General features: G+C 37.3%; 1 long non-coding RNA gene across 1 annotated transcript; it reads right to left on the bottom strand.

The window, feature by feature from the left end:
* Window positions 1–1,210: 1,210 nt before the first annotated feature.
* Window positions 1,211–23,326, bottom strand: LOC150083173 (uncharacterized). Its single transcript, XR_016547214.1, has 3 exons — window positions 23,228–23,326; window positions 6,202–6,292; window positions 1,211–1,305 (listed from the first exon to the last, which is right to left on the bottom strand). It is a non-coding gene; the product is annotated as an uncharacterized LOC150083173 (long non-coding RNA).
* Between the last annotated feature and the right edge of the window lie 414 nt (window positions 23,327–23,740).

Below are 23,740 nucleotides of genomic sequence, written 5' to 3'. Positions count from 1 at the left end.
GTAGTAATTTGCATCTGGTCGTGCAAGTTAAAGTGATAAAGTAGCAGTTATGGGATATAGTAAAGATATCTTTGAAAAGTGCATGATTGTGAGAGCTCGTGCGTCAGGTGCTTCTATATCAGAAATGCACGGTTTGTCGGTTGCTGATGGGCACACTGTGGTTAAGGTGTACACAGAAGAGTGTCGAACGGGTAAAACCACCTCCAATTGACAGAACTACAAATGATTAAGCAACGGTGCAGCACGTTGTAAGAGCTCAATGATAAGTCACTGTGCGACGGTTGACATCGTAACACAATATGGAGAATGCAAGAACAACATCACAGCAGACAACTGAACAGATACCCTCTTCTCACTGTTGATCATCATTGACGACAAATGTTGTGGTGCCAATAATACGCTGGTTGGACAATGAAGGACAAAAATGAGTGTGCTGGACGGATGACTCCATCGCGCATGATGACCAATATCCAGTCAGGTGGAAGTGGTTGCTTAATATGGGGCATATTTTGCTGGCAAGAACTAGAACCTCTAGTGTGGACCAACATTTCACTGATGAGGTCTACCTGCAGCTGTTAAGAGACCTAGACCTTGTGCACCCTGCCATTTTGCATTTTTTATCGGACATAAACGATATCTTCCAAGACGATAATGGGCCGTGTCATCGGGAACGCACTGTGCACAAATTATTCGGGGAACACGGTTAAGATATCACTCACTTTAATTAGCCTTAAAATTCGCCTGACCTCAATCCAATTGAAAACCTGTGGGATGTTTTTGAAGGGGAAATGACACACACAGGCACAGCTGTTACCTATTCCGACACTGTGGAAAGTCTTGAAGGCTGCAGATCCCTATAGATGTCTCTTCAGATATCTAGTGGAGTCAATGCCTAGGCGAATAGTGGCTCTTTTCCTCGCGAACGATGGTCAAACACTGTTTTGAGTAGGCAGTCATCATTCAGTGATCACTAAGTGCATATACACCGTACATTTTTACTGATGTTAATGTGGATGAGGTGATGGAAAAGTCTCAGGGAATTTGCACTGCAAACAATTGGTGTACAAAAGTGAACACAAGTTGTGAAATAGTTAACTTGGTCAGGACCTGAGGAAGGCCAATCGAGAAACATGACTGCTAGATGGTTTCAGGCATTCATTGACGAATAGTTGATACAGTTTATGAATAATTAATCTGCAAACACTTACATGGAAACTGCCCACGTAGTTCGTCATTCATCATAACGGATGGTAAACCAATCATCAACCGAAGAACAGCACCTACAGAAAGTACACAGCTTAGTACCTAGAAAAGAAAATAATTCAGTTAAGGAAATAATAAGATATTTTATTATTAAGGTATACAAAGTCATAACAAATTCTTATTCTTTAAGTGAAGCAAATATAAAGTGTTTAGTTTACAACTTCAAACATTTACTATTTTTCGCATGAAAGGAAACAAAATACATGGCAATTAAGAAGTAACGATAGACTGTCATGCCTTTAAACCACTACCTCTTTAGAAAACCAGCAGAATTGTCAAGTGCAATGAATCGTGAGTTCACTTTCAACTCTAATTCAAAAATGAATCAATGCAACGGAAGCATACTGATTCACTCTCCAACAAAAGCTGAAAGTTGTGCTATCAGCAGGAAGTTATTATTATTATGAAAATCCCGCATATAAAAGGTATTAGAACATATAGAACCGTTTGAAGGCCGAGAAGACACTTGTTGACTTAGACTTGAATTTCTGTAGATTGCAATTTGGAAAATACATGTGAAGGAAGGTTGCTCCAGAAAACAGAAATGCATAAGAGGGATAAACAAGGAAGAGAAAACGTTGGTTCTGTTAGTTTAAGTTAGACAGTGAATGAATACTGTCTGATTGTGGTAAGTATTCGGACTGGTTTGAAAGGTTGGTTGGTTGGTGGTTAGTTGTTGTCGGGTTTTAGGCAACTGATTATAGACGATTTCTGCTGACACCCTCAGACAGATATTATGGCTTCGTCTCTGAAGCAAGTGCATGTGTTAAAATGGGGTACAACTATCGTTCTTTCATTGACGTCGATTATCTTTCTGTTTTTATTGACTTAAGTAAAAATGCAGTCTTTTTTTTTGCGCTGGTTGAGCAGCTCGCAGAATCTGAAATGAATATGAAACGTTTTTCATTATTTCTGATGTCATCAAATATTATTAAGTGTTGAGGTCGGTATTTGTTAAGGCAATGATCAAAAAAAGTTCACAAAGTATGTATTCTGTATTGGAAATGATAAGAATACTTTCTTCTACGATTTTGTGTTTGGTTTGAGAAGCATAGATCGAGTCCGTGACTGCTAAAAACGCTTTATATTTGTATTGATTGATTTATTGTGACTCCACTAACCTGGAGTATAAGCAAGGATATTATATATTCGGTATAGGAAATTATATGCATATTATGCTTCTACTTTTCTAGCGTTCGGAGGCATATGGAATTAACACTAATCGTCAGTTAGCTGAACTTGCTTGTTTTGTATTTGTTGTCAATATCATCATCATCATCAGCCATTTTCAATCCACTGCAGGATGAAGGCCTCTCCAGCAACTTTCCAGTTCCTTCTGTTTTGAGCACTGGCCATCCATTTACTACTCGAAAACTCATGAATTTCATCTATCCATCTCCGCCTTTGTCTTCCAGGTTTTCTTCTAGCTCCTCTTGGGTACCATTCTGTTATTTTCTTGGTCCATCTGTCATCATGTCTTCGAGCTATGTGTCCTGCCCAAGACCATTTTAGTTCTTTAGTTTTGATAAGAATGTCCTTTACTTGAGTTTGCTGCCTAATCCATGTGTTTCTCTTCTTATCTAACAGTCTGATTCCCAATATGATTCGTTCCATTCTTCGCTGTGTAGTTCTCAGCTTCTCTTCCATCCTTTTGGTGAGTGCCCAAGTTTCACTTCCATAAGTCATGGTGGGGAGTATACATTGATTCATTATTTTACGTTTCAGACAAACTGGGATATTGCTCTTCAGTATGTGACTATATTTCCTGAATGCTATCCATCCAAAATTTATTCTTCTCTTGACTTCCAGCCATTTATCATTATTACAGCTAATAACTTGTCCCAGATAAGTATATGACTCCACCTTTTCAATTACTGCTCCTTCAATCATTATTTCCCTTTCCGTGGCATACTTGTTCATCATTATTTTTGTTTTAGCCATATTCATCTTTAGTCTAAAATCCTTACTAACTGTGCATAACTGATTAAGATTTTCCTCTAATTCTTTGGGATCGTGGCTTATGACCACAATGTCATCTGTTGTATATATATAGAGATTCAATGTGGCTGTTTTCTTTTCTTTTTTTTTTTTCTCATTTTGTACTGGCTGGAGTTCGTTTTCAGTTCAACAACAAAAGCAGTTTGCTAATAGCATGTATGGAGTGTTTCTCTTACTGTCTGAAGGTACTTTGAACGCTTTCTAAGTTATATGCACATTGGTGTCACTTTTTATTTATTTATTTTTTTTTTTGTTGGTTCTCGAATGACAGAATAATCAGAAGTCACCCTAACGTGTATGAATATCTGAAAAGTGTAATTTTTCTTTTTGTATTACGAAGCTAAGTACAGTACATTTCTTATCACAGTAAACCTACACACTTCCTCAGTTACATTTTTTCTTAAAAAGTTTGGAATCTAAAATAAAAAAGTTACATTTTTCCATAATATTCACAGAGATCACTATTCTCTTCAAAATATTTTTTTTGCATCTAAATGAGTAATGACAAATTTTTCACTCGTATTTATTTACTAACGCAATGATAATCAGGAAAAAAATTAACTAAATATTGTACAAAACACATTGTTCGGATATATTTTGTAATATGGGCATTTTTAAGAATGGTAAAGACTCATATGCCTTATGAAACAGTTTTTTTAAAAAAAAAAAAACTAATCAAGTTTTACTTGGATCGCGGATCGATCAGTGTATCGGTTCGTCTAATGTTCGAAATGCAGTGATTCCCTGACCATTATTGGCCTTGTGGTCCTCCGTCGAGATGGGCCATAATGGTCAGTCTATTTTAGTTTATTTCGTTGGTCCAGTGTTGTAGATAGTGTGTCTCCTTTCCATGACCATTATTGGCCTCGTGGTCCTCTGTCGATATGGGGCATGATGGTCAGTCTATCATTTTGATCTATTATTTTGATATTTTAGTTTTTGGTAGTTTCTTTAACCTTTTTTGGTGATATTTCACGTCTTTTGGAACTGGTACCGTCGAGGGGGGTACCGCTAAATTATTTATAATTGGCATTATTTTAAATTTACATTTTTTATTAATTGGGTTTAATGACTTAATTGACTAAATTATACAGGGGATTATTGACTACCTTTTGGTCCTATTATCTCTACTTTCCCTTCCCTGTTTGTTTATTTTATATTATTTTGCGTTTCGTTTCGCTCTGTATTATTGCCGTACTACTGGCTGATGTTTTTATTTTAAATATCATATTTATTTTAATTATCAGATATAATTAGGCATCATGTGGAGGATGTGCATTTGCTGCCTCTAATGATAGCTACATAGCCATATTTATTTATTTTTATTACTTTTGCCTAACTTTTACCTCACATAATATATATATATTATCATTAATTATTGACAAAAGTTAAATTATAATAAAATAGATAAATAAATAATTAAGCTTTCATTAGAGGCAGCGACTCGCAATTCCTCCATATGAAGCCGAAATATATTTTAAATGAAATAAAATAAAACGTAAGCCAGTAGTATGGTAAAGCTGTAGAGCGAAAATTAACATAAAAATAACCAAATAAACGAACGAACGGAAAAGAAGGATAAAAATTAGACATAAATAATAGCCCAGAAACCCCTATATAATTTCGAACTTTAAATCCAATTAAAATGACGTATATAAAATTTAGAATAATGCCAATTACATGTTAATTTAGCGGTACCCCCCCCCCCGAGAGGCCAGTTCCAAAAGACGTGAAATATCACCAAAAAGGGGGGGGGGGTTGAAGGAACTACTAAAAGATAACAAAATCAGAATAAAATAAAATAAAATAAAATAGACTGATCATTATGCCCCATATCGACAGAGGACCACGAGACTAATAATGGTCATGGAATCGCTGCATTTCAATCGCTATACAAATCGTCGTAATGGTGAAAAGATCGAAGTACCAAATCACCCTTCCTCCTCCGATCGATCCTCCAATGCAGAGGATTTGCACGGCGGTGGTCCTTATGCAGCGAAAATAAATTATAGAACAGACAACACTCTAAAGCAGAGTCACACCACTGACATACTGTAAGCTGAATCAGCTTATATAGAAGAAAGGAAAATAGATGGCGGCACAGGCGCTGCTAAATTGCATATCAACCCATACTACCATTGAATTATGTTAAATATTGACAAAAGTTAAATTATAATAAATTAAATAAATAGATAATTAAGCATTCATTAGAGGCAGCGATATGCAATTCCTCCATATGAAGCCGAAATATATACTACCATTAATTATTGACAAAAGTTAAATTATAATAAAATAGATAAATAAATAATTAAGCTTTCATTAGAGGCAGCGACTCGCAATTCCTCCATATGAAGCCGAAATATATTTTAAATTAAATAAAATAAAACATAAGCCAGTAGTATGGCAAAACTGTAGAGCGAAAATTAACATAAAAATTAGACATAAATAATAGACATAAAAATTAGACATATATATATATATATATATATATATATATATATATATATATATATGTCTAATTTTTATGTCTATTATTTATGTCTAATTTTTATGTTAATTTTCCTCAATATTCACAGAGATGTCTATTCTCTTGAGAGTGTACGGTAAATCAGTATTGGAGGTGTCTTTAATTAAAACTACAGTCGACAGAATCTGCCTGGTTTATTGGATGTCAGTATATATATATAGTAGATAGTTGATACTGTAATTAAAACTAATCGATACACAGTTGGCTGAACTTACTTGTTCTTTATTGCGCTTTTTTTTTTACTTCTATTTATTAAAACATTGATAATCAGGTGATATTGATCAAGAAACTTGGGCGAAACTCGGTCCAGTAGTTCGGAAGCAGGTCTTTGCAGTAAGTGCATTTATAAGAATGAGAAAGACTCATATGTCTTGTTAAGTCGTGAAAATAAATAAATAAATCTCCACACTCACATTGTTTTACTTCTTCTGATTGTTCCTTTGCAGAGCACTGCTCCATTTTGTTTTGTTCACCCTTCTTCAGTAACACTTCTTGTTTGCCCATCTGAAAGCAGTAAAAAAGAGTTAATATTTTTTTTGCTTAGTTTATACTCGTCCTTCTTGCCCATTTAAGAAAGACTATCTTTATATACACTGTATATACCAGTTACTCATGATTATTATCGACAGTAAGTAAAAAAAAAAAAACAAAAAAAAAACAGGTAAGGTTAAACAGTAGTGTGTTAATTTCATGTGGCATTCAGTCAGCAAGCAGCTGTACGGGTACAGATGAGCAAAACAAGTGTAGTGTTACCGAACGCTACTATCCCATCACTTTGCGAATTGTATATTTTTATTTTTATTTTTAGCTAGAGAAGCTGAATCATTTTCGGTGTCTTTTCTGGAAAAGGGGAAAAAAGTACGAGCCATAGAAGAAGCTTAAATTGTACGAAATTGTTTTACTAAGTACAAGAAACAACACATGAAGGCCAACTTTGTGAATACAAGCAGTTCTATGTAATGAACACATTTTTTCAACAGCCTTAAATAAGGCTATATTCAGGGAAAAGTCCAGGAGATGCCGTAAGAAGCCAAACTGACTACATTTTTTAATAATTGTTTTTCAGAAACAGCACAATATAGGTGAAGACCTTGCCAGGAGCAGACATTAATTCAGATTGCAAACCAGGGGAATTAAAGTCAAACTAAGACCGAAAACAAAGATTTTAAGTAAGCAATATATTATGCAAAAGATTGATAGATATACAGTAAGAGAACGATCTCAATAAGCAAATTTAATAAAGAAATAAACGAAAAAATTGGACCCACTGAATGAATTAAAGGGAAAAAAAATATTATAAAACACAGCGTAATAGAAGACCAAAAACACTGACTGAATTCCTTTGGTGGGCTGGATTTTAGAGAATTCTTGAAAAGATACTACAACAACAAAGTTGTTTTGTGTTTTTTTAAGTGAATGCAATAAGAAAGCATAACTAGACCACAGATGATAGCCTATCATTATTGTAAGACAGAAAGAAACACAAAGAGACCAGTGGAATATAGGAGCTTAGATTGGAAGATCAGAAAAGAATGCACAAAGACAAAAAAGGCATCTGGAAAAGTAAGAAGTATAGAGAAACCAAATTAGAACAAAAAAACTTGAAAATAAATAATTCAAAGGAACATAAAAATAAATATACAAAGGAAGCAATTGTATAAAAGATAAATAAGAAATATTTTATAGGAAAATAAAAATATAAAAAATATTTATAATAGAATTTGAAGTTGAATTTTTCATGACTTGGGAATAGATGGAAAAGATCTGAAACTAATTGATATCCTCTGCTGCACCAAACTTCAACTGAAGACGCATCAGAAATATAAATTAAGAAACAAACAATTTTTATTACTTAAAATTGTTTATTACAATTTTATTTAATAAAATTGTTTATTAAAAGAATTTATTACTTAAAAACAATTTTTATTACTTAAAATTGTTTTTTTTTATTTTAATTATAAAAATTTTATAATTTTTATAATTAAATATTTTATAATTTTTACATGCGAATCTCTGCCCAGTCTTACCAACTGAAGCATTTCAAATAACAATTTTAATTTTAACAAAATTTTTTTCATAAAATATTTGTTAAAATGAACAATATTTTCAAATGAAATGCTTGAGTTGGTACGACTGGGCTGAGATTCGCAAATAAAAATTATTAAATTTTGATTAGGATTCTGTACCTAAAAATAAATTTTAAAAAAAAGTCGTGTAATTCGCAAAGTGATATAATGGTAACCGGTAACACCACTTGCTCATCTATATGCGCGCAGCTACTTGCTGATTGAGTGCCACATGTGATTAACCGCTGCGGTTTAACCTTACCTGTTTTTTTTTTTTTTTTTTCTTTTCTTTTTTTTATTTACCGCTGAGAGATTATGATGGAGACGCTGGCTATCTTGAAAAGGGTCCAGATGTTGACCATGTATTTTAAATTGATGTTTTTGTTTGACTGGATGAGAGTTACAAACTAGTTGATCGCCCGATGGCCTAGCGTTTTCTTTTAAAATGTTTATCTACTGGCGAAAATAGAAGGCTGCGAGGATATTATGTTCCACTATTTTCGCTTGTACCACCAATAATTACGGTCATGATTAACTGGTCAGTTGCGCAAAAGAAAAAAGGTCTGTGTTCAGTGGTTTCGTTTCATTTACACCCGTCCCATGACAATTTTTTTTTTTATTTCAAAAGTTTTTCAAAAAACTTTCAAAAGTTCATTTTTGTAAAAGTCATAGCCTTTGTGAAATGAGCGAGACCACTTATAAACTAAGCAAAAAAAAACAAAAAAAAAACTTTTTTTTTTTTTTGCTGTTTTCAGATGGACGAACAAGAAGTGTTACTGAAGAAGGGTAAACAAAACAAAATGAAGCAGTGCTTTGCAAAAGAAAAGTTGGAAGAAGAAAAGCAACTTTATCAATGTGAGTCTGCTGAGATTTATTTATTTATTTTCACGACTTAACAAGACATATGAGTCTTTCTCATTCTTATAAATGTTCTTACTGCAAAGACCTGCTTCTGAACTACTGGACCGAGTTTCGTCCAAGTTTCTCGATCAATATCACCTGATTATCAATATTTTAATAAATAGAAGTAAAAAAAAAAAAGAAACTCAGATGACCAGAGAAACTATCTCTATAGTGACAATCAATAAAAAACAAGTAAGTTCAGCCAACGTTGTGTCGATTAGTTTTAATTACAGTATCAATCTATCTACTATATACTGACATCCAATAAACCAGGCAGATTCCGCAGACTGTAGTTTTAATTACAGACACCTCCAATACTCATTTACCGTATACTCTCAAGAGAATAGACATCTCTGTGAATATTGAGGAAATTACACTATTTTTGTTTCCAGACTTTTAAAGTGAGCGTGTATATATATATATATATATATATATATATATATATATATATACACGTCCGGAATTGACAGGATATGTTCTGACTCCCACAAACAGTGTCAAATTCCGAGGAGTAATCGTTGATGCGAACCTTACCTATAAACAACAAATCCAAGCTCAGCATTCCAAAGCCTTGAGAGCCTTCTGAGGAATGAAAATAGATCTGTGCAAAACTCACAATAAACAAATAATCAGGAAATACCTCGAAACTTACTTCAATAGTGTGCTCTCCTCTACCGTGAAACTTTGGTCTGCCGCACTATCTCAGGAAACTATGGGGTCTCGAATTCTGGGTGCTGAAGTGGGCCAATTTGTGGTCACACCAGATGTACACGACATCTAACTCTGCACTCTGCTCCAACCTGCAATACACGCCTACAGTCCACAAAGCCCATGTGCTAAAAATAAAGGCATTCCTTCATCTGTGCTCATTTAAACATGATCATCAACACCTGGAACACTGTTGGTTGGCGTTTGCCAGGCAGACATTTCCGCAGTACCCCCCCCCCCCTCCCATGTTCTTAATGCTCCAGAGGTTACACAATTTTTCAAGAGACATTTCCTAATTGGTCTATCGACACGGCATATCGCGATGGCATCTTGACCTATCTTTCTGTTTATAAAGGACAATTGTGTAAGTGCCGGTCCTAGCTGGAAGATGTCATTTCGTGTTCTGCTCAACGTGTAGTCCTTTTTCCCTTTTTCGTTTTAATGGCTATTACATTATTATTGTAATTCGTAATTTTATGTAAACTCTCAATGCAGCTTAACTCTGTATCTCTGTTTGTTCACTTGTATAAACAACGTATTGTAAGATTCCTCTGGCTTTCTGTGTAAGGAATCATTAATGTATAGAGTTTATGTTAATAAAGAATCTTATTATATATATATATATTTTTTTTTTTTTTTTTTTTTTTTTTCAGCTATCGCTCGAAGACAGCATATGAAAACTGTTGTAAGTGAAACTTGATTAGGTTTTTAAAAACTGCAATTAGAAAATGTCCATAGCGATTTTCGACAAATGTCCCAATAAATTTTTCTCAATTAATATTGTAAACTTAATTTTCTCTGTATATATGTTCAAATGTAAGTTGTAAGTTTTCTCCCTCTTGTAAATATGTATATGCTTTACCAACTCCAGGCAAGAGAATTTTCAAATGTTATCTACAGTGGCTGACAAAAAAAACTGCATCACCTTAAAAAAAAAGTAACATTTGTAGTGAACCGTATAAGATTTGATTACAGTCATTTCTTTTGTCACAAACCAAAGGTATTGAGTCAGATAACGCTTCTGTTGTATCAGACAATAATTACAAGGTTATTGCCGTTTCTATAAATACACGCTCATTAGTATCCTGTTTTGCGCAGGTGTAAACATGGCCCCATATGTTCAGTTTAAACCAAGAAAAAAAAGTGTAGCTGTTGCTCTATCCCAGGAAGGGCTATCTGTGCAGATCAGGTCGTAAGAGATGACTATGCCTTCCTAATATCGATGTTTTAAACGGCTATGCCTTCGTAATCGCATGCTAGTGCTCCTGATCTAAAACTGGACTTTGGGATGGCCTCTGGTGTTGAAACAAGTACACGAACTATCCAAAGACGGCCAGCAGAGCTTCTCTGGAAGCCAGAGGAAACCAAGCACTTCAAATCCTTCAGAACTGGGCAGCCCTACACAAACTAAGACTCTCACCCCAAAAGACACAATCCATTCTCCTGAAGGGATCACTGCAGCCTACTAGAAACCCGCTATCAAACTTCAAGGCCAAACCGTCAAGCTAGTTTCTACGTTAAAACTACTGGGAATAGTATTTGACCCTAAGCTCACTTTCTCTCCGCATCTTGCACACCTCCACGCGAAAGTGAGAAACTACACTGCTTTCATCGCACGGGTGAGTCGTCGCGACTGGGGATTGAACCGACGCACCCTTAAGATTCTGTACAAATCAATCTTCCTTCCCTTCATAACGTATGGATCAGGGGTCTGGTTTCGCAGGGCAACTCTTTACAACAACAAACGTAAACTGGGAACCATCCAGCGCACCATCCTTCTTACTATTACAAGGGCATGCTGCACAGTTAGCAACCCAGCCCTTCAGGTTCTTGCGGGCGTCCTTCCGCTTGATCTGGAGGTTATTCGAAGGGGCCTCCACTACTGTCTATCCAGGGGTATACCAGCAACTATCCTTGGACACTCCATTAATAACCTGAATGAAATCAGGCAGGAAAAGAAAAAAATTGCCATCCTACTACTTCAGAACTGGCAGGACAGATGGACTGCTACCGACAAGGGCCCAATCACCAAGAAATTTATACCGTATGTGAATGCCGTATTTCCTAAATCTCCAACTTGGTTTTCTCCTGGTCTTTATACCTCATTACTGGACATGGATCAATAAACCATAAATTAACATCCATGGGAATCATTGACAACTCCTACTGTGCATGTGGTGAAATAGAAGACTGGAACCATCTAGTATATACCTGTCAACACTATGAGGACCTCCGCAGCATCCTGTTTACTCGTATACAAGATAACCCTCAAGAAAATGAACACTTATTCATCACAGAAGAAAACTACTACTATGAGTTTACCAAGTTTGCACAAGCCCTCTTCACAAGACGGAGGCGGCGCCTCCGTAGCCAGGTGGGAAGGAGCAGCAGTGCATAGCACACGCTTCTTGATTAGACCGGGGTTCGAGCCCGTCACCACCAAATACGGAGAATGCGGAAAGGTCAGGGAATGACCACCGCATATCCCGGAGCAATATGGCCTTAGTTGCTAATGCTCCTAAAAACCCAATAACAAACAAGACGGAGCACCCTATTGCCAACACAAAATAGGAACAACCCAAACATCTGATCCTAACCTAACTGGCAAAACCGATCTTAACCTGGATAGGATCAACTGGCGTATGGACCACCTCATTCCTCAGTGGCAACTTGTACACGGCTCTCTTGCTGTCTTATTTATCGTTCTTCCTGGGTTCCCCTTTCAACTGATGGCGCTTATTGCTCCATTGATGGCGCTTATTGCTCCATTGATAACCTGGAGGATACCTTCGCCTACATCCTCCATATTTCTAGCTATACCCTCCTTTCTTGCGTACACTCTGTACTTCCCCGACTCTACCTTTTTTTTTTTTTTTTTTTTTTTTTTTGTCTCCGTCCAGGAAGCTCTGGCGACCCTGGCGGAGACAAGCCAGAGAATAATGGGCAGATTGGCTACCTCTTAGTGGTGTGTGCGGGCAACGTGGAGTCCCACTAGGGGCCCTGCGGCCAAATGCCAGGACACACAACAGAACCTAACGCAATATGTCATATACAACACACAACACTTTTCTGGCATTTACAGTAGTACTGTATTCCTTCACAGCGAACATATGGCGCAGATGTGGGAAACCACAGGTGGTACCTGACCCTAATACTATGCACGCTATCCAAAGACGGCTTTCGGAATGTGGTCTGCATGCCTATCGGCCCAAGAAGAAGTCTTTGTCGAGCCCTCAAACGAGGAAGAAGTGACTTTCTTGGGGCTAAAATTCATGTTTCATGGAAAAAAGAGCAATGGGACACCGTCATCTTTTCTCAGGAATCGAAATTCAACCTGCATGGCTCGGATGGGAAGCGATATGTCAGAAGACGAAAATCGGAGGCATACCATCCTGACTGCATTACACCGCCTGTCCAGTTCCCCGCAGGTCAGATGGTCTGGGGTTGCATAACAAGCAAAGGGGTGGGAAGAATTAAGTTTATTAACGGTACGGTGAATGCAGAAACCTACACTGCTATCTTGGAGGGAGGAGTGCCTGAAACCCGTTATTAGGGATCACCACACACGTCCAAAATTGCATTTTTCAACAGGACTCAGCACCTTGCCACACAGCAAAATTGGTAAGTTTTATACTATTTAGATTTAATGATGAGTCTCACAAGATGAGTCTTCTTGTCTCACAAGGCTTAAAGCATACTTACATCAATGTGTTCCCTCGTTTTTCTCCTTTAAGGTGCAGTTATACCTCAGAAATTCTGGCATTACAGCGTTGGACTGGCCCGGCAACGGTGCAGAGTTGAACCCTATTGAAAATTGCTGGTACCTAATGCCGTCTAAAATTGCTCAGAAGAAGCCAACAAGTAAAATTCAGCTGCAGGAGAGCACTGTAAGGTTGTGGTACCACGAAATTGGGGAACGGTATATCCAGAAGTTGATTTACTCTATGCCAGATAGTTGCAAGGCTGTAATTGCAGCTCGAGGAGGAACAACAAAATATTGAGGAATTATTTTGCTGATTTATACATAATACCATTACGTTAACTTGTCATTTCAGTTTGTACACGTAAATGCAATAAAATGTATGTTTGGTTATCATGATTTCCATTTGCATGATTTCTCATATTTCCATTAATTACGCATTTTCCCCTTTGGGAAGATATTTATGGCAATTAGGTATATCAGGTGGAGTCTTTTTATTGGATTTCATTCATAGAGATATACATCCCATCTAACAAATGCATTTCGAACATTTCTACAATCCACAATGCAGCGCAAAACACATTATTTGCAAAATTCACAAGTGATGCATTTTTTTGTCCGCCACTGTATTGTCCTTTTAAGTTATGTATTTTTCACTTATAATTCTATGTATACCCTTCTAACCAACCAGCTGTATAGGGGGTGAAATCAAGCTTAATAAACTGAATAATAATAATAAATTTCACAAGGCATTTGAGTCTTTATAAATAAACTTCATTTCGAGGGTGAAGACACCGATCTCCCTCACCTACGGAGTGGCTTGGTGTACCGCATTTCCTGCCGTGATTACATTGATATAACTGGCAGAAAACTCAAAAATCGAGTCTTTGAGCACGAGAAAGCAATTTGTTCCGCAGACGTCGAACACTCAGTGATCGCTGAGCACTTCTGGTCTACGAAGCACGACATCGACCCACGCTTCGACACGAGATTATCGACCGATCCCGCCACTGCCGTTGTCGTGTCTGGTTGGAATCGCTCCACATCTCGTGTTGTAGCGATTCCTTTAACTGGAACAGAGGAGGTCGCATCCATCCCGTCACCGAGGCAACCATCCTCCAAAATCACAAACGTTGGCGCACGCAGCATAGCCAAGCGTTACAGCTACAACCGCAAGCCTCTACTTTCAACTGCTAATTGTTTGTCTTCTCCTGTATCACGCGGTTTTCACCTCGCATGATCACCATAGCTGAGCACACGACATTCTCTACTTTTGTAATAATGTTTACAACTGAAGAAGGACGTCCTCCGTCTGAAAGCTCTTGTGATTTACTGATTTTATTTTATTTCATTTTAACTAGTTCTCAGTTTTATTAAAGAGAAATTTTTACTTCAAACCTGTTTTATTTTATCCGTTTTTTCTCAGCGATACTGCATTATTATATATTATTTAATCCATATAAATGCCATATAACAAAATAATATATCCGGACAATGTGTTTTGTACAATATTTAGTTAAAATTTTTTGTCATTATTATTGCTTTAGTAAATAAATACAAGTGAAAAATGTGTCATTACTTATTTAGATGCAAAAAAAAACCACTTTCACCGTTTACTCTGAAGAGAGTAGTGATCTCTGTGAATATTATGGAAAAATGTCACTTTTTTATTTTCGATTCAAAACTTTTTTAGGAAATAATGTTACTCAGAAAGTGTGTAGGTCTACTGTGATAAGAAATGTACTGTACTTAGCTTGGTAATACAAAAATAAAAATTACACTTTTCAGAGATTCGTACACGTTACTGTGACTTCTGATTATTTCTGTCATTCGAGAACGGACAAATAAAATAAAAAGTGACATCAGTGTATATATATATATATAAAACTTAGATAGTATTAAAAGTACCATCAGACTGTAAGAGACACACTCCACATATACTATTAGCAAACTGTTTTTGTTATTGAACTGAAAACGAACTCCAGCCAGTACAAAATGAGAAAAAGAAAAGAAAATAGCCACATTGAATCTCTATATATTGACAACCAATACAAAACAAGCAAGTTCAGCCAATTGACGATTAGTTTTAATTACATACGCTTCCGAACGCGAGAAAAAGCACGAAAGTGAAAGCATAATGTGCATATAATTTCCTATGCCGAATACATGTTTTGTGAATTTTTTTTTTTTTTTTTCGTTAGAGCGACTTGGAGGTTAATATCACCAAATGAAACTAGATTTTCTTTTTCATGCAGTCTTCAATCAAACTATCTATGTCTCGCAAAAAAATACACGAAATCGTAGAAGAAAGTACAGTATACATATAATTTCCTTTACAGAATACGTTATGTGAACTTTTTTTTGTTATCATCATTGTCTTAATGAATGCAGACCCATTCACTGAATAACGATTATTGGCACATAGAGTACTGATGTTGCATGACAACTGAAGGCCGTATACAGCTGTACCATAGGAGAACATTAATTCTCTCTTACAGCTCTGAAACCAATTCCAAAACCATCGCCAGGAAACCAAATGTTTTCCTAGCGATGCAGAGTTGAAAATGACGTCCGTCACTGGTCACGACAATAACCGATGTCTTTCATAAGCGACGAGACAAGTATAAATGTTTTTAATGATTTTGTTGAAAATTTAATGTTTTTTTCAGGTCACTTAACTGCTTACCCTAAACGGGCCTCGCGAATAGCACCATGGGTACAATAACACCTCCTAACATGGGGCGGAGAAAGTTCGGTTCGAATGCCGTCATGACGCGAGGAACTTTTAGACCCCGGTTACCAAGCGATTCCCTGACTGATTTATAGAGCGTTTTTTCTCAAAGCTACAGTTTTATTCATTTTTAAAAAGTTTTCTTACGTTCCCATTAATTAATCGTAAACTTAGTATTACGAATTGTAACTAAGTTACAGAAAGGAAAACCACCTTTCTTTTTTCCATTAAACTAACTTACTAACTTTTACACCGCTTGGTCACTCTAGCGGCACTGCTCCTGCCTTCCCGTGGAAGGGCCGGTAACCTGATAGAAGAAATCAACTCTCCCAGGACTCAAAGGAGCAAAGATGGAAAACAGTTCATTTCCCCTTTAGAGCCATCTAGCTCTAAAGGTGGAAATGAAAGAAAATGTTTGACTATTCTCAACCCAAGAGGTTGAAAACAACCACTCAACAGGAAACACCAGCATTCCTCATACTGCGCTCTCTATCAGAGAAGCCGAGTAAACTGTCCCCTTGTGCAAAAACTCATCGAGAGTCTGCTGCAGGTTAACCAAAAACAGTAAGGCGACTCCAGTGTGGGGATCTTCTGGTAGAGACCATGAAATCCCAGCATTCTGAAAAGTTATTAAAAATGACTACTTTAGGCGCACAACCAATAAAAGTTACTTTCCATGCCACCCTAAACTCCTCGAAGGGAGTAATCGCAGAATGGGACTTATTAACTGCATCAGAGTAGAAGATAGTTCAAGAGCTACGTGAACAAAGAGTCATCCAAGCAAGGAGAATTATGACTGGGAAAGATGGTGTTATTGTTCCCACTAGGAGCATAATTCTCACTTTCAGCTCTCCAATCCTACCATCATCTGTTAAAGCAGGTCATCTCCATTGTCGTGTCCGTCCTTACATCCCGAACCCAATCAGGTGCTAAAACTGCCAAAAATACGGACACTCCCAAACTGCATGTCGAAGTGAGGCAATATGTCCAAATTGTAGATCCAAGGTGCACAATCAAACTGAATGCACTGCTACCACTTCTGTTTGCCTTAACTGTAAGGGTAGATCACCCAGATTCCAAAATATGCGAACTGTGAAAGCAAAGAAAAAAATTCAGGAAATATAAAGTTGAGAATAAAGTGACATATTCAGAGGCGAGAAGGCAAATACCGAAAACAGATCCAAAACGTACATATGCAACGGCTGCTAAACAATAGTCAATAGGTATACAAGCAGATATTACAGTTTCTCCAAATATGTCTATCGCTAATTGGGCATGATCTCTGTCCCCAAACAGTGTCCTTCGAAACAAAAACTGAACAAGCTTGTAATACCCCAATTACGATTCCAGCCAATGTATCCCCAACAGCAAAACCAAAAGAGACAGAAATGACAGAAACCATGGTACTGAAAACACCAAATTCAACCAGAATGGATATTGACCAGCACAATGATTCAGATGATGGCATATTAGAACTTCATGCGACTGATGAGATGGACGTAACACATCCCTACTTTCCAAAGAAAGACAAAGCAAAATTGGATCGATGCAAACAAGTCACAACTGAAAAGCAGTCAGAAAAAAAAACAACCAACAAAACCGCTTAATGGAAAGAATCCTTCAATGGAATTTTTCGCAGTGACAACCAACAATAGAGCTACAGTTAAATTTGCGACATAATTTTTAATGTAATGGTAACAGAGTAGATGCCGCTCTCTCATAACCGCGAATCCATTTTTTTTTTCAAATGTTAAAGACAAATTTAAATTTATTAAATATTAATGTTTGCTTTTATTCTGATACTAGAAATTATTCAGTACTCTTCACTTGAACTGATAAATGAAAGGCCAGAAATATAAAAATGATCTAGCATCCTATGGATTTATCATTTGCAGGTTTCAAGAGTTTCCTTATTCTCATTTGAACTGAGTTAGGTTTTGTTCGTGAAATATTTTCATACTTTTTTTTAATAGTTTTTCCGTTTCTCTAACTCAGCCTTTAATCCTATCTCTCTCTCTCTCTTTGATTTTATCTCTCTCTTCCTTTCAGATTCATCCTAAAGGGGAGGAGTAACGATCCTGAGTACCTGTCTGTATAGATTTATTGCTCACCCCATACACCTTTGGCTTATTGGTTATGGCGATTTACACCTTCCAAGCTATTATAGTACTCGAGGATTAGGAAAATTTCCCCTCTACCCATACCTTATTATTTATTTCGTGTTCTTTTGGTAATTATTGCCTTCTTAGTAACCACTCAGACTAACTTATCATTAAATTAAATATTAGCTTTTTCTTAATCTTAGCTGCTTTGGGCAGGACCAGTAGAAAGATGCCAACATGTCTGAAGACATGTTGGCTCTTATAAGTCAGTTACCACACTTGCGAGAAGACCCTAGACATTCTGAGTTTGGAGCTGCGAGCGACCACGGGCAAACCTGTAACTGTTTGAGCATCACGTGGAGAGCTGCGGCCTCTTGATAAAAGAATTAAAATCACGCCATCCACTGGAGTGGTGAAAGGCATATCGAACCGCCTGGACTGTGGATTGATGAAAACTGGTCTTGAGGAGCAACCAGTCACGCTACACACTTTCCTAGACTGACAAACGTGTTTGGGTAGGGAGGATTCCTAATGAACACTTCTACTTGAGTCTTTAAGTTGTCGTAACGGATGAGAGTTATAATCTGGGGTATTTCTCATAGTACGGACAAGGTCCAATGGTTACTGTGCATGAAAAGAAGAAAGTAGCACCTTATTAGCATTAGTGGAGGCACATGATGCAAGAAAGCAACCTTACAGAATCGGACAAAAAAAAAAAAAAAAACTTTCCATTTCACTTGATCCGTTTATTTCAAATGTTTGTCTAGTTCTGGCTTGAATTTATTTAAGCTATCAACTTTCAGAACAACAGATGGAAGTTTGTTCCAGCAATCAACTACCCGCTGGCTAAAGGCAAACTTCCGCACATCTGCCCTACAACTCTTTCCTCAGTTTGAATCCATGCCCCCCTCAGGTTTGTAATCTAAGCAAGAGGAAGAATCCCCTCAGCATTAAGCCTGCTCAATCCATTCAAGGCCTTATACACCTCAATCAGATCGCCTCGCAGGTGTCTAGTCTCAGAAGCTGCAATTTGCAGAACTTAAGCCTTTCTTCATAAGAGCACCTCTTTGTTCCCTTCACCAGTTTTGTTGCCCTTCTCTGTACTCGTTCTGGCAACGCTACATCCTTCCTAAAATGAAGCTTCCTGACATGTACGTAGTAAACAAGGTGTGGCCTGATACAAGGGGATAATCACCTCGTTATCCTCGCTTGCAAATTACTGTATATCGTTGACAAGATCCCATGACCTAGTCTGGTAGCCTGTCTGCACTGTCAGAAAACTTCATATCTGAGTGCACAATTACCCTCAGGTCGCTTTCATTCTCCACTACCCTGAGTGTAACAATACCCAGTTGGTACATTTCTCTGGGGTTACTGCTGTCCACATGCATTACTCTGCATTTATATGTTAAACTTCAGTTGCCACTTCTCAGCCCATCTGCCCAACTTTTCCAGATCCTTTTGCAGATGCATACTGTACAATACAGTATGCATCTGCAAAAGTCTCTGCAAACTTTGATATTTAGCTTGATATACCTTCATCAATATCATTGATCAATATAGAAAACAACAATGGGCCCAACACCGAACCCTGAGGGACACCACTAATAACATTAGTCCACGTAGAGTAGTATACATTGATTACCACTCTCTGTCTTCTCCCACTCAACTATCCTTTTATCCCTTGTAGCAACTTGCCCTTAATACCATACTGCTCCAAATTGTACAGTAGTCTTTCATGTGCAACAGTATCAAAAGCTTTCCTGAAATCCAAGTATATGATAACAAAATTATTTTTTGCATCCAGTTTCTTTGTGACCACATCATGGTATCCATTCAAATTGGTTAGACAAGACTTCCCCTCGACAAACCCATACTGTGTCTGAATTATTACTGCTGTCTTGTCTAGATGATCCTGCAATGCTTCTTTAACCAGTGACGCCATAATTTTCCCTGGAACAGAAGTCAAACTCACAGTTCTTTAATTACGCTTATCACTCTTTGATCCCACTTTGTGAATTAGAGATACATTTGCACATCTCCAGTCCGTGGGGACTTCCCCCGAGTCCAAGGATGCTCTTATAATTATGGCTAATGGTTTGCTTACTCTATTTGCCCACTCCTTTAATATAACTGGATAGATCTTGTCTACCCCAGGTGCCTTTCTTATGTTTAACTTCAACAGTTTCTCCTCCACTTTCCTCTCAGTTATTACAAAATCATTTAACTCCCTATTAGAGTTTGATAAACATCTGGCCCTCTCTTCCTTGAATAACTCCTCATTTGTGAATGTAGATTCAAAATACTCATTTAGTTCGGCAGCTATCTGAGAGTGATAATCGACACTCAAACGATTGATACCAAGTGGACCAATCTGATTCATCCCCTTCCTTTTTTAAGTTTATATAAGTAAAGAAGTCTTTGATGTTTTTCTTTGCCAAAGATTTCTCGTGACCTGCCTAACCTCCTTTGTGACTTGGTCACAGACCAGTTTATATCTATCACAGGCTTCTGTGTCACCTGTTAATTTATATGTATCCCATGCATTTTTATTCTCTGCCACATGTCTCATTAGTTCATTTGACATCCATTTGGGACTAAACCTAGAGCAGTATTTCTTATTTGGAACAAAAAGCCTAGTATCTTCCAAAATTACTTCCTTGAATGCTTTCCATTTAGAATTTTCTGTTGATAACATCATAAGTTAGTCCCACTGTACAGAACCTAAAAATCTCTGTAACCACTGTAGTAGACTTTACGAAAGCAAAAACGCTTCCTTTACCCCCGGTGGTAGTTACATCTTTAAATAAATACCACATGAGTACACTGTGATCACTGTTCTTTATCTAAAATCTTAATGCATGAATAATCACTGCTGGTAACATCAAGAATGTTACTCCCTCTTGTTGCCTCCCGAACATGTTGCTGTAGGAAACAATCATCCAATAAATCCACAAATGCTGTGCGAGTGACCAAACAACAAGTCCCAATCTATATTTGGGAAGTTAAAATCCCCCATTATAAGACACTCTGATTTATTGGCATACTCTATTTCTCTGTATAATTGTCTGTTGTGTTCATCAGAGTTGTTAGGCCTATAACAAACTGCTACCCTCATTTTTGTTTCCCGGTGTTTATGTCACATCAAACTGACTCAACATTGCACTGTCCACCCATATTAATTGGATGCACTTTCTTAGATTTTATGTATTTCTTAACAAACAACATAACCCTTCCTTTCCTTTCTGTACACATTGTGCTTCCCAAATTCCAATTCTGCACTGCTTATATCTGTGTGACACCACGTCTCTGACATCCCAACAATATCCGCTTTTGATGTCTTGACCAGCACTTCAAATTCATCAAATTTATTTACCAGACTTCTAGTATTGGCAGGCGCCTCCGTAGCCAGGCGGGAAGGAGCAGCAGTGCGTAGCACATGCTTCTTGATTAGACCGGGTTTCGAACCCCTCACTACCAAATACGGAGGATGCGGAAAGGTCAGGGAATAACCACCGCATATCCCGGAGCAATAGCAATATGGCGTTAGTTGCTAATGCTCCAAAAAAAAAAAAAAAAAAATCCTAGCATTGGTGTACATGCAAATATACATGCACCTATTTTTACTCTTAGTTAGTCCAACACAGCCCATGTATTTACTTGTTTCATGACCCCCAGCATTTCCTGAAATCCCGAGCAACTGCCTTTACGGGCTGCTGCTCATTCTAATAGAAGCAATTATATGGATGTTCTGGACAATTCTGTATTTTCGAAATTTTATGAAAGCGGTCCAACCTTCCAACACGACAATTTTCTACGTCAGTTGTGAATGCGTTATTTGAAGAGAATAACATCGTGAAATTGTAATAGCCAGCAACGAAGTCAGAGTTCTGACTTTAATAAAACTGAATATCTTTGGGATGAACTGGAATGCAGAATTAGGGCAAGACGGCCATTTCCATTAATGGAGCTCACGTCTGCTATAAAGGAGGAAGAGATCATAATACCTCCAACTTTCTAACAGAAATCGAGAATTCTTCACAGTTCCTTTATTGAACATGTGTAGCTCTGTATGTATCTTGATTCTTATCTTTGCAAAATGCGTGAAACTACTCTTTTTGTGATGTTGCCTTCGGGTCTCTCTCTCTCTCTCTCTGAATACAAACTCTCTCTCTCTCTCTCTCTCTCTCTCTCTCTCTCTCTCTCTCTCTCTCTCTCTCTCTCTCTCTCTCTCTCTCTCTCTCTCTCTCTCTTCCTTCCTCCTCAACCTATAGTCCCGAGGGTAATATTCCAACAGAGGTTTTAGCCTGAGCGGCAACTCGGAGGAGAGTTGCTGTGCTTTCATCTCCTATGTCTTCTGAAAGTTAGAGCTAGATATCGGTTAACTGCTGACGTTTTGAACCTCTTGGTTATTCATAACAACTCTTTGGAACAACTTATATTTCTGGGAACTGCCTCCACAAAAGGTTCATTAGTACTTCAGCTTGTGATTGGCCAGCTTCTATCCTACCAATTGTTTTCTACCTCAATGAATTAATCTCATAGTATCTCTGTGTCTCAGATCACTCGGTTTCTTCTCACAATCAAACTGAGTGACAAATAAAGAAAATGTACACACACTGACATGTGCTCATTTGGATCAGATAGTTGATCTAAATACACAATTTCACTTTTAAGAATATTACTTTTCAGTAATATGCGCACACACACACACACACACACACACACACACACACACACACACACACACACACACACACACACACACACACACACACACACACGCGCGCGAAATCGAAGTGAGAGGTGTTAAAAAATGCAGAAGCTGTCGATACTCGCAGGAATACTCTTACTAGATGCACATGACGCAGTACTTATCAAAGTTTTGAGAACTCTTAATTTCGAAAAGTTTTAATCTCCCCATTTAACTTTCTTGTTGTACCTTCTTTTCACTGTTGTCATTGCTTTTGATTTTTCTTTATATTTAATTAATTTGTTTGTCAGAAAATTTAAAGTTAGATGTTTAAGAAGTGAAATTCGGAATAGTTCTTCTCAGGCAACTTACCAGTCATGGGATAAAATAAACACTAAGACAATCATACTGCACATCTCAAGGGAGGCTTGTTTCTCCTTTCAAAAATAAGAAAACACTTTCTTTAAGTCAGCTATCCATTAAGCTTCCCCATGTTTCTTTAATTAGCTGATACCTGTTTAAATAATTGCACTTACCCCCGAAACGTATCCAATAACGATGCAGCCAAGACGAGTATTCAACGGTCCACACTTACGTTTAAGGAGAGACATGCTGCCGCACCTGTTTCAAGTCAGGTAACGTGCAATTCAGATTATGTGAGTTGCAATCTTTTAGAGTCAGAATACCAAAGATGCAGCGTCATAAGAGATAAGAGAAAGATATCTCACTTATATTTAAACTACTGCTTCTAATAAGAAAATTAGCCGTGGTCGTTCAAACTCCAACCCTGATAAGAGATCACATGCCTGTTGGCTTGCATATCTGAACGGATTATGAGGAAAATATTGGTTTATTGTGCCAAAATGATTAGAGATATACAAACAAAGTCATTTTCTTCAATAGTATTACTCTTATCATGATATAAAATACATACTGATCAAAGAACCTGGCTTATCATCCGTTATTGTTTTAAATGTTTGTATCGAGGAAACTATGGGTCCAGGAGAAGTGAGCGCATTTTCTGTAAATTTCGTTTATTCTACGATCGG

Source organism: Mastigoproctus giganteus, chromosome 7 (assembly GCF_048544385.1).
Source record: "Mastigoproctus giganteus isolate SK-2022 chromosome 7, ASM4854438v1, whole genome shotgun sequence".
Lineage (NCBI taxonomy): Eukaryota > Metazoa > Arthropoda > Arachnida > Uropygi > Thelyphonidae > Mastigoproctus > Mastigoproctus giganteus.
The sequence above is the reverse complement of the archived record's forward strand: the minus strand, read 5'-3'. Positions and strand labels throughout refer to the sequence as shown.